The following is a 13,206-nucleotide window of genomic DNA, read 5'->3' on the forward strand; positions in this document are numbered from 1 at the left end:
GTATTATATTAAAGAGTTTCAGACTGATAAAAATTAATGGGTGCAAGTAATTTTACTCAAATCAAAAACCAAAGAAATACGTAAGTATACTTACACTCGAAAATTCTACTGTCACTGTCAGTAAAACCATATGCCAGTATAACATAAATATCCCATTATCCGCGAAAACACAAACGTGTGTCCACCAAACACCAAGTTTATGAGAACACTCAAGTCACAAGTTTAGTTGCTACGACTATAGTTGTATTTACCCCTGCATTCCTTGTGTGATCTTAAACTGTTTGTCAACCTGAACAATTGCTATGAGCTCACTGTTCTAACTCAAACAATTCTGGAGCGTTTTAGTAGTATGTTTGAAGTATTTTTATGGATTTAACAGTAACCACAGAATGGTTATGTCGTCGTAAGTTTTGATTTGGTATTTGATATACGAATCCTGATGGTTCCAGCGTACTTATAAATTTAAAGCTTATTTTATTAATTCCTTAGAAACTCATTCGGATCCTAATCCTATACTACTACCATTTAGTGGTAAATTGTGCCATAAAATATATAATATCTTGCCTTCAGTTATTTTCTAAACTTCATTTCGATTTCATCTACCTACTTATTTGCGTGCTTGAGTAGCAATATCCAAACTTTTTCAATTAAAGAGTTATTAATACGAGTAATATTTTCATTGAAATAATTTAAATGCAAATTCATCCGAATAACCTCCGGACAAAAACTATAACGACATCACTAATCACCCGCATTTCAACAATTGGTATACGAGCTTTGAATTTTAAATTCAAATGTGTAGTTTATGTTATTACCCTCTGCAATAGTGGTTAACACGTAGGTAAGCTAACAAACAAGATTTACTGTATTATGTAAGAATCATATTGAAGATATAAAATGAAAAACTCTGTCGATACATAAGCCTAATAATCTACTTTCCCGAAAAGAACACGAATTTTTAACATAATTCAGTATTTATGCTGAATTTCACTATTGTATAGTATAACTAGCTTTCCACCTGCAGCTTCGCCCGCGTAGTCAAAGAAAAACCCGCATAGTTCCCGTTTCCGTGGGATTACCGGGATAAATTCTATCCTATTTCCCGGGGTAAATTACTATTTAAGCTACTGCCTATGTCCTTTCTCAGGTATCAAAATATCTCTATACCAAATTTCATGCAAATTGGTTCAGTAGTTAAGTCGTGATTGAGTAACAGACAGACAGACAGAGTTACTTTCGCATTTATAATATTAGTATGGATAAATCTATCATAACATTTAAATAATATTCAATTTCTTGCACAAAACTCAAACAAACTACCCACATCTCCATACATTTAAAACCACATGTCTTGTAATTCATTCCCGTACCGATTCGCATCATTGGAGCTGCGCATATGAAATGAACTGTAATCGCCGTAGCAATTAGACGTGTGAGCCTTTCAATTAGGGGATCATTAGCCCCCTTCTCCCCTATTCGCAAATCGACAAGCCGTGTGCTGGTATTATGCCTTCTAATTGAATCTCTTTCATTACTGCTGTCATTGGCGTAGGTACTCCCAAGTATATGCATAGACGCTTTAAGTTCGGTTGGTATTGAAAATGTTTGAAAATTTTTCAATTTATTAAACATCTGTATGATGGAAATGGAATGAAAAATATCAAAAGATTGTTAAAGAAAAAACAATCATAATATTCTTAATCAAGTGAATAACAAAGCCTTATTTGATGCTGCTCTTAAATATACCTAGTAGAAATAGAAATTGTAATCTACAAAACATTGAGCATTAATTTTAGTATTTCTTACCTATTGAATTTTTAATTTCAATTCAAACAATAAAAAAAAATATCGCAAAGTAATTTGCATTAATCTATACATATAATAAATCTGTAGAAGGGTCAATTCTGTACATTGAAAATATTGAAAAAATAAATAGCAGGTGGTGTTACTGGATCGATACCAAACCAAAATATGTGTTTAAAAAAATTTTTGTCTGTCTGTCTGTCTGTCTGTCTGTCTGTCTGTCTGTCTGTCTGTATGTGCAGACATCACGTGAAAACTACCGGTTCGATTTCGATGAAACTTGGTATAATTATACCTTATTATCCTGGGCGTAAAATAGGATACTTTTTATCCTGGAAAAATACGTAGAAAAAAAAATCTTAATTTTTAAGTTTTATCCATAGACGTTGTTCTGTATAACCGCGAACACACGTTGCGTATTATTATAGGCCTAGCCGTATTTGGGTCGAATAGATATTTATAAGATGTCATTGTCAGAGTTTCTCAAAATGGAGAAATGAACCATCCACGCGAAGACCGACATCCGCGCGGACGGAGTCGCGGGCGGAAGCTAGTTGAGAATAAATCGAGTATCACATATATTCCACATATCAAACACGATTATCCCGTTATTCAATTATTTAATCTTACTTTATATTCTGATTTTTTAACCAATATTATTTTTGAAGCTATATGACTTTTGTTATTACTAATTACGAGTAGTTTTATTTATTCCGCCATCCGTATTTGTAAACAAGAATTTTTCTGAGTTCCTTACAATTACGTAAAAGAATTGTAAAATTCTCTGTGTGTATTTTTGCGTTCAATAAAGACAAGAATTGCATTTGATTGACAATCGTCATATTCGTCCTTTTTTATTTTTCCATCGTATCCAATCATTCGTGTGCTGAATTCAATATTCCCTTTGTTGATTTGAATAAAACCCAAACTCTGCGTCACTCGATACACTTTCTAATCTAATGGGAACGGCAAAGAATATTTGCGGGAAGCCAGAGCCTCGCGAATTCCTGTCACGTTTGATACCAAAACTGGAACGATATTGAATCCTGAGCCGTCACTGACTTACACGCTGCCGCATTTATTATCCACATTGCAATGGATCGGTATAATCTACCGGTTCTGATTTATACCTCATCTATGAACCAATCTTTTGGGGCATGTTTAAGTAATGATGCGTTTGGATTTTGATATATCATGTGCGTTTTGCACATCTTTTCCCTTCACATTGATTCCCTTCATGTTTGCCAAATTTGGTGTGTTAAAATGTATCTCGTATTTTATTGCTTCCTTTTAATGTGCGATTCTCCCTTTAGTGTTATAAGACATTATTTATTGCCCTAGGGAAGCAACCGTAGAAAGTCCTAATAAACGTTATTAACAATCCATTATTGTTGAATTGAAAGTTGCAGCAGGCTCTCCCAAAAATAAGATATTGAAAGGCAGGCAGAGAAAGACAACGAGAATACTTTTTATTTTTTCAGTACATACCTTTAAATTCTGTTAATCATTTTGAAAATACCATATCATATTTTTACACCATAAATGCAACATTGACTTGCATGAAAAAGTGATCTCTCATTTTACCTTTAGTCTAATATTGCTAGTCCTGTCACTTAGATCCAACGCAACAATCCATCGAAACTCAATTACAGGTGTCTTACACGGATGTGTTTCCAACGTGTTTGTAAGTAGCCGTATTCTAATTCCAGCTCCGACGTCACACGTGATGGGAATAGCTCGGGGACTTTAAAATACGCCTTCTTTCAGAAATGTTGTAGAATTGAGAGATTTTGGAAAATTAATTCGCATTTTTTATAACAAAGTCTACCTATTCACGTATACGTATGATGAAGTAAAGCTAGTAAAAAAAATGTAAGACATAATATATAAAAACAGATGAACATCACAATCGTATTATTTGCGATACATTTTAGAGATCACAAGCAAAAATGTCTTATTCAGAATCCAGCCAAAGTGCACCTGATAATGACGTATCTCAAATGCCCTGAATCATAAAATTTCAAGTCAGATTTCAAAACATTATCATAACACAAGTCCTCCATTGCAAGTTCCCGGTCACTAGACAAAATTGAATACGACCTAGAGAACACGTGTCACATTCTATTTGAGGCGAAGGTAGCTCTACTCTTTGGCAGGCTCCAATTAATTAACCCGAAATCATATTTGAAATTAAAGCGTTCCAATCACATTCATTTGGAAGCCGTGCAAATACTGATAAGCGTCTGACTACCACATTATTAGTTCTGAGAATATTGACACTTACTAATTTGTAGTTTCCCGAGGGATTTTACAGCGATAAGTTTGAACTGAACTTTTGTGACGGTAGAAAGTAAATTATCTTTGGAAAACTGTCATCATAAGCACAGATGAAATGTAATGGACAGCATATGAAATAAATAACTGTACAGGGTACAGGGTACAATTTAGCACTGTCAGCTGTCTTAAATTATGTTAAAAAAATATAATTAACATAATTTAAGACAGCAACAATTTATTAACAGAGTACTTTTGATCAAACTTAGTTCGGGAGCTTAGAAACAACAAACTTTGAAACATAAAACATTAAACAATAAATCAGATAAAAATTGATTTGCCTATTATAATATCCCGCTCTATAAATATATTAATGTTATCGACAAATCATCGCTGGACGAAATTTCGGACTGAATTGCAAATGGCGTCAATGACACGCGTCTATAGGAACGCAAAAATCATATTAACGTCACTTATTCGATTTCCATTCAATGCTTTGTTCGGCTCTTCCCGCGTCAGTTAATAGCATTTTAATTAAAGTGAGGAATTAATATTGCATACTTGTCATGTTTTCTGGCTTTGTGCAGGGCTTTGTAAGGAGACGCTACGTGTAAGAGCGTGGGCTGCTATTTCATATTTCTAGGCTTTTAAGGCTGAGGCTGAGGCTTTTATATTCTGATTCTATTATAATCTTTGATAAAAAGACGAAGTTTGATTGCCAAAATAACTGTTAATGGACTACAAACATTTATTTCATTCGAAACATTATTCAAAAAAATGCCTCATTGAAGATAGGTACCCCAGATACGATCTGCAACCCTTTCGCTACCCACAAAATATCCAATGATCGATACCATATTTCCAAATCGCACGATATATCATTTAAAACACTGTCCCATTTTAGTACGGATGTAAAGTATGCCATGCCAAAACCTACGTGCGATAAACAGTGCTGAATTATCGGCCGCGACCGGACAGGCTGAGATAAGCGCGGCTAACTTTTGTGAAATATTTTTGTTTCATCTCGTATAAAGCCTTTTTTTCATATCATTTTATTGCCTTTATACGTTGTGGCATTCGTGGAATATCGCTTTTATTTTCATAGTAGCATTTTATGATCTGCTAGTGAATGGGACAATTCGAGGTAGCAGGTCCGCGTGAATTTGTGTTTAGTTGGAAAGGCTAGAGTTATAGAAATAGACATTTTTTGGAAATCCCAGTGGAAATTGGACAAAATATTAAGTAAAATAACGGCAACCAGACTATCAGCCGTCTGAAAACTGAAACTGTAATTTATTCACATTTCACAAAATGAAGCGCCAAAATGTAGGTATACAGGCTTAACTTACCAACGTCTGCACCAAATTGAATATTTGTTTTCTGTTTTGTCATTATTATCAGTAAAATGTTTACATACATACACTTTATGAATCGAAATTAATTGACAAAATACTATTTCCCTATAATAAGCAACGATTGCATTCTCTAAAATTTGATTATAAAATCGTTGAAATTAGGTACACCTTCAAAAACTCAAACGTTGCTTAGTGGTCAAACTGCAAGTTATAATATATACCTAACAAATCATTTAATTATCAAATTAACAGTTAATTGACCAATTGACAGCATTTAGGTATTCGACTTAAGATCTTGTGTCTTCAGAGATTTCAATAATACAATAATTAAAACCAGAATATTGCTTGAAACCAAACTTGGCCGTGTACTTTCATTTCTGTTTAAATTATCTCTTATAAAAACTCCCGAGTCCCTTCAATTTGACGTAACACCCTTGTATCTCGGACCTTTGATTTGAGGCAAGAAGATTGCCTGTGTTATCGGATCTTATTTACATATTTCTACCTCTTTTCGTCCCCAAAGTTTTCGCCGCAAATTCGATTATTCTCAAAGATATCAGCAACTCAATAACAATTCCCGCGATATTTGTTTTTTCGGTAGCGATATTTTACTCTCTCCGTATATTCAATTCTTTTTGGTTTGTTTCTGTTTTATTAAGATCGGTGTTTGATATTTTCAGAAACAACGTTCCATCATTTATGTTTTTCTATGATATGTTTTACGAGAGTAATGGTATATTCTGGAAAACTTCGTGTTTTTGTACCTAGAGCTCTTAAAACACAACTCTGTACAAACTCTTTTGTTTACACTTTACAACATTCGATACGTAAAAATTAAGCCAATCTACCCAATCAGATAACTTCTGTATACGAAATTTACAATTCCTTCGTCCAATAGCGATTGATAGCGGCTTGGCAGCGCCTCAAACGGACGTCCTGATTTCCAAAGAGTTTGTGCGCTTTGAGCCGCTTATTGGCACATGTTTATTCCGGCTCCGTAGGGAATGTGTTGCTTTTTAATTTTTGTTTTGTTACTGTATACTGTTTGAATCTTAACACGTATGTACAATAACAAAATCTTTACATAGGTACTAGTATAACACAATATTGATGTTGAATAATAAAATTATCCACCAAAAAGATAGTATTCACTACAATAAACACAAGGAAATGTTTTTCTATTCATTATTTTCATAAATACCGCTTCGATACATTAAAACTACGGGTGCATCGACCTTGTTGAAAACAATACAACAGTTATATTCTTTTATTCTCTCTATCTAGATTATAGGTTTCTTTACAGATCACAAACGTAGTGCCAATTAAGGATCACTAATTGCTGTTTCACACTGCACGTGGCCATTTTGTTTCAATAACCTTTTATGTTTCGTACGTGTTTTCAATTAGGTACAATTTGATACTTATGGTTGTGATAAGAAATAATATAAAAAGAAATAATATAAGTCATAAATTTTATTGTGTTAGTAGATATAGCATTTAATTATACAGGGTTACAGGAAAAGTCGATGTAGATCCGTTAAGGGCATGTAGTACACATCATTTCTGAATGATTTCACTACGTAACCCCCCATCCTAAGCTTAACCGTTTTCGAGATATTCGAGTTTTAATTTTTTTTATGAAAATGCCCAATTTTTCGGCTATACAATTGAATATTTTGAATATTTTTGACTCTTATGATTATTTTTTTTGTTTTTAACATGAAGAATGAGATGCTTAATTACCTCAATGATTAAAATTGCACGTAAGTTAACTAAATAGGTCATTGTAGACGATCGAAACTTAAGAAAATAAGTACAAATTATAAAAAAATATTTTTCTTTTCTGGATATCTCAAAAAATTATTATGGCACTTGCTCTGCAGATGTGCTTAAAAACATCTACATTTTATCAGCTATCCAACGAGGTATAACACTCTAGGGTATTTATTAACCTCAAAGGTGAAACTTAGTTTCTAAGGCTACATGGCAATCAGAATAAATAGTCCTTATTTAATCTAATTAATTTGACTTAAGTTCAGCATCATCATTTCAGCCTACTGGCTTCCACTATTGAACATAGGCCTCCCTCGGCTAGGTACAACCTTCATGCATCCATCGATATCCCGCTATCCTGACCTAGGAGATCATTCAGTTTTATAGCATTTTTTTGTTCACATCGTCGATCGTACAAATAATGACCGTACGCCAACTATTACTTGAGCGTAAGTGACTAGTTACTGGCTATTGTTTGGAAAATAACGTAATCGGTGCGTTGTTAACGCTAGTTGGCATACAAAATTACAAAGTCACTCACGCTCAACTCATAGTTGGCATACAGATCGTCGGTGATTGTAGTAAGCTAAATGAAACAATAAACAGTTCAAAATAATATTTAATCACCTAATGTTTTTGAATAAAATTTTATAGTTCATGTTCTACGTGTCCACCTCTATTTCGCACACATTTTCTCATTCTTTCACGTAGTCCACTTTTCACTACACCATGTGGTTAATGTTCTTCTTATGTCGTTAGCAGCATTAATTATCCTTTCTTTGAGAACTTCCACTGACGATATGGGGTTGGGCTCACTGTAAACGAGGCTCTTCATGTGCCCCCCTTCCATAAAAATCAATGGGGGTCAGGTCGGGACATCTGGGTGGCCAGGGTAAAGGCCCACCTCTTCCAATCCATTTGTTAGGATAGTTAGTGTCCAACCATTCCCTAACGCTTCTTCTGAAATGAGCAGGGCAGCCATCATGTTGAAACCACATGTCCCGCAGTAATTGTAATGGGAGATCATTAGTAGGTCACCTAAGTCACACACATAAGTCGTGTGGGAATCCGAAAGCACAATAATTCGCATCTACCATGGACGAATCGCATGAGTAGACTAAAATGGATGGCAAGCAAACAAACGACCAAATACAAAACAATGGGTATGTTGTATCCCCAAACTTGTTTTTGCACATTATTTTTCTCACTCTCATCTGCATAAATCGAAAGTTTTCTCGCTCACATGCACCGGATTAACTTGAAGGACAATAGCCGAGGGACCCGTTAGACCTACTACCTGAACCATTTCAACTATGTTTTTTTCTATGAGTTTAAATACAACCCTAGGTTGTTATACCTCGTTGGATAGCTGATAAAATGTAGATGTTTTTAAGCACATCTGCAGAGCAAGTGCCATAATAATTTTTTGAGATATCCAGAAAAGAAAAATATTTTTTTATAATTTGTACTTATTTTCTTAAGTTTCGATCGTCTACAATGACCTATTTAGTTAACTTACGTGCAATTTTAGTCATTGAGGTAATTAAGCATCTCATTCTTCCTGTAAAAAACAAAAAAAATAATCATAAGAGTCAAAAATATTCAAAATATTCAATTGTATAGCCGAAAAATTGGGCATTTTCATAAAAAAAATTAAAACTCGAATATCTCGAAAACGGTTAAATTTAGGAGGGGGGGTTACATAGTGAAATCATTCAGAAATGATGCGTACTACATGCCCTTAACGGATCTACATCGACTTTTCCTGTAACCCTGTATAATTACTAAACACTTTCGAAATAGCAATAAGAAAAGAAATAGGACCGAACCCCTATTTGTATACCTGTTTAAAGTATAGTATCGTTTAAAAAAATATGTATGTTTGTTTTTGATGAAACCAGATGTAATTTAGAAGAAAAAGGACGAAAGCGAAGTATCTTTAAAAATAATTTTATCGCATTCACCAATATTTTAAACGTGTTCACTATAACTTAATTAATCGGACATCAGTATAATAATAGCTATGAAATCAAATGTGTGCTGAGCATATTTCAAAAATCACCAAAATAAGTAATTATGAAGCCAGAATTTATTCATATCAGTAGTTTGCACATTAATTAAGCATAGCTAAAAAATATTACCTTGTTATGCCTATATACTGTTTGCCCTAACAAGCGTACGCACTGCACAAAAACAACCATGGTAGGGTAAGCAAATAAAATATGTTATATAATTTGTAGGGTGCGCATTAGTCGTGCTCGCAGTGACGCCCGCGGCTGCAGGTGTTTGGTGCAGTTAATTACGGGCTGGAGCCACCAATTACGGGATTTATAAAGTAAAATTAACCGGGATTATATTGTGGTACAGTAACGTAGCTATAGCTCTGGAGGCCCGGCTCAAATTCAGGAAGGATTCTACGTTATTATTATATTATACGGAGATAGTTTTAATTTAAAAAAACATGACATTGATATAGGATTTCAAAAAATGTTAAAAATTAGTGGTGAGACAAAATGTAAATTTATGTTGTGTACATTACCGTATTTGCCTGGTTTGACACAAAATCAATATAGGTTTATCTATAATATTAACTTGAAATTGTATAATTTAACAAATCATCATAGTGATGCATTTATATATTTTGACTTAAATTCCTGTATAAAATCTTTTTGTATGACAAAGAATACAGTGTATCTGCCATTTAGATATAAGAAAGAACTTGCTATGTTAATAGCATATAAAATTATTAACCAGTCTGGTACATGTTCTGTATCAGACCATCGATCTACTATAATTTTATGTAGTAGTAACTATATACACCAACCTAGGTTAAGTGTTGACAGAAAATTTAGCCCTAAGCTAGATTTAAACTAGTATGTAAGACAACAGCTAAGCAGCCTTTTTCCATTGTACATCAAAATATTCAAGGCTTGGCTAGCAAATTATTAGAAATAGAATTATTCTTAAATCATTATAGTATTAAAGTTTTTTGTGTAACAGAACATTGGCTTAAACAATGTCAGTTGTTAATAAATGTTGATAATTATGAGTTAAAAAGTATATACTTTAGGAAACATGCTATTCATGGAGGTTCTCTTATTTTTGTACACAATAGTGTAAAATGCAAAGAACGAACTGACATTGTTAGTCTATCTGTAGAACGCACCATTGAACTGTCCTGTGTTGAACTTGAGCGTTACATTATTGTTTGCGTTTATAGGCCTCCTTCCAGTGACTATAATATGTTTGAGACAGTCATGGAAGAAATATTAAAGCGTTTGAGCAGAAGTGAAAAGAAGGTTATAGTATGTGGAGACTTTAATATTGATTTACTTTCACACACACAAACGGCAACACGAATAGTTAATTTATTTCAATCATTTAATTTACATAAACTTTTTGATGAACCCACACGAATTACACCTAGTTCTGCAACTTGTATTGATAATGTTTACTGTGATTGTAACTTTTTAGAAAAAAATATTCTCAATACACTGACTTCGGATCACTGTGGCCAGAAAGTAGTTTTTGAATGGGATTGCATACCTACATTTAAAAGAATTAATGTTAGGCCTATAACTAAAAAAGGCATTCATAAATTTAGAGATAATATTAATAATAATTTGCCTGGCCTGAATGATCAATCCTTTCATAATAATCCTTGTGAAATGTTTACAAATCTTTTTAATTTAATTCATAATGAGTTTGAAAAAATCTTTAAAGTTAAATCTTTAAGTATTACCAAGGATTTACCATTTAGCCAATGGGCAACACCTAGTATACACAGATGCAGGAATGTTTTATATGAGTTATATGGCATGAAGCAATATAACAAAGACATGTCATTTCTTAGATATGTTAGAAATTATTCAAAAACTTTTAAAAAAGTTTGTTTCACTGCCAAGTGCTTGTATGTCAGAGATAAAATACGCAACTCTGATAACAAAGTTAAAACGGTTTGGTCAATTATTAATGGTGAAATGGGCAAAAGCCAATCAAATAGTACCATAAAACTTGTTAATGCTGGTAGGGTCATTGACAAAAGTGCTGATGTTGCGCTTGCTTTTGAAGATTTTTTTAGTAGTGTCCCTGTTAGTATTACCGAAAAATTAAATTCGTCATCAGCGCTTGCGGAGTCCTACTTGAGGGACCATGTTGCTGAGTGTAATGTATTATTTGAATTGCGACATGTGACTGCAGAGGAAATTGTTAAAACTTTTAAAACATTAAACTTAAAAAAAACATGTGATCTCTGGGGAATGTCTGTAAATTTAGTAAATAATATTATAGAAAACATTGCCAACCACTTAGCGTTTATATTTAATCAATGTTGTGACTGTGGTATATTCCCTGATTTATTAAAGTTAAGTAAAGTAATTCCTTTATTTAAAAGTGGTGACCAGGAAGACTGTAATAACTATAGGCCAATTTCCATTTTACCAACTTTGAGCAAAGTCTTCGAGAAATTAATTTTAAACCAATTATGTAGTCATTTTGTATCAAATGGTTTACTGCACGCCAAACAGTTTGGTTTCACAAAGGGGCGCTCTACTACTGATGCTGGAATAGCTCTTTTGTCACATATATATAAAGCATGGGAAAATTCAAAGAATGCTTTAGGGATATTCTGTGACCTTTCTAAGGCTTTTGACTGTGTAGAACATACCACTCTATTACGGAAACTAAATTTTTATGGTATTAAAGGTTTATCTCAGGACCTCATAGCTTCATATCTTCAGAACAGGGTACAAACCGTTGTTGTTAATGGAGAGAAATCTCGCGGTGCGCCGATTAACATAGGTGTTCCGCAGGGATCTATCTTAGGACCGTTTTTGTTCTTAGTATATATTAATGACCTACCTTATTATTTGCAGGATATGTGTGAAATAGTACTGTTTGCAGATGATACCTCATTAATATTTAATGTGGATAGACATGACTCAAACGTTGACGAAGTAAACTCTGCTCTTTTACGCATATCCAATTGGTTCACTGCTAATAATTTATTATTAAATGCAAAAAAAACAAATTGTGTAGAATTTATCCTTCCAAATGTAAAAAAGGTAAAAAGGGATATTATTTTAAACGGGGAGGTATTATACCCTGTGGATTCTACTGTTTTTCTTGGATTGACACTAGATGAGAAGTTACAATGGGGGGCCCATGTTGCCGCCACCGCTGCTAAGCTTAGTTCAGCTGCATATGCAGTTCGAAGAATAAGGCATCTCACCGATGTAGACACGGCTAGATTGGTTTATTTTAGCTACTTTCATAGCATTATGTCCTATGGAATTCTTCTATGGGGCAGGGCTGCAGATATTGAAACTATATTTATATTACAGAAAAGAGCCATACGCTCTATATATAATTTACGTGCTAGGGACTCACTAAGAGATCTCTTTAAGAATACTGGTATCCTCACTGTACCATCACAGTATATATTTAATAATATTTTATATGTACACAAAAACGCAGACTTACACACAAGAGTAGGAGATAGACACTGTTATGGCACAAGGAACAGAAATAAAATTGAAATGCCGTTTTACCGGTTAGCTAAAGTTAAAAATTCATTTATGGGTCAAGGTATACTTTTTTACAACAAAATTCCTCATAGTATTAAAGAGTTTAGTAGTGCTAAATTTAAGAATTATGTAAAAAACGTCTTAGTTCAGAGAGCCTATTACAGCATTAAGGAATATATGGAAGATAAAAACCCATGGAGGGTTGTCGCGTGAGAACCGCAGGACAGTTCTTTGGCATATTATGATAATATATACGTACGGTTACTTACATATTTTGTAAAATTAAATTGTAATACTGAAATGATTTAAAAGAGCAACTATGGAGTTTCTTGCCGATTCTTCTCCATAGATACTGCTTTCCGAATCGGTGGTAAATGATAAAAATATGTATTGACGTTTCAAAAGTGCTTCTCGAAGAAGTCTAATTGAATAAATAAATGTTTGAGTTTGAGTTTGAGTTTGAGTTAAACGCTCTA

Source organism: Colias croceus, chromosome 5, assembly GCF_905220415.1.
Source record: "Colias croceus chromosome 5, ilColCroc2.1".
Classification (NCBI taxonomy): Eukaryota; Metazoa; Arthropoda; class Insecta; order Lepidoptera; family Pieridae; genus Colias; species Colias croceus.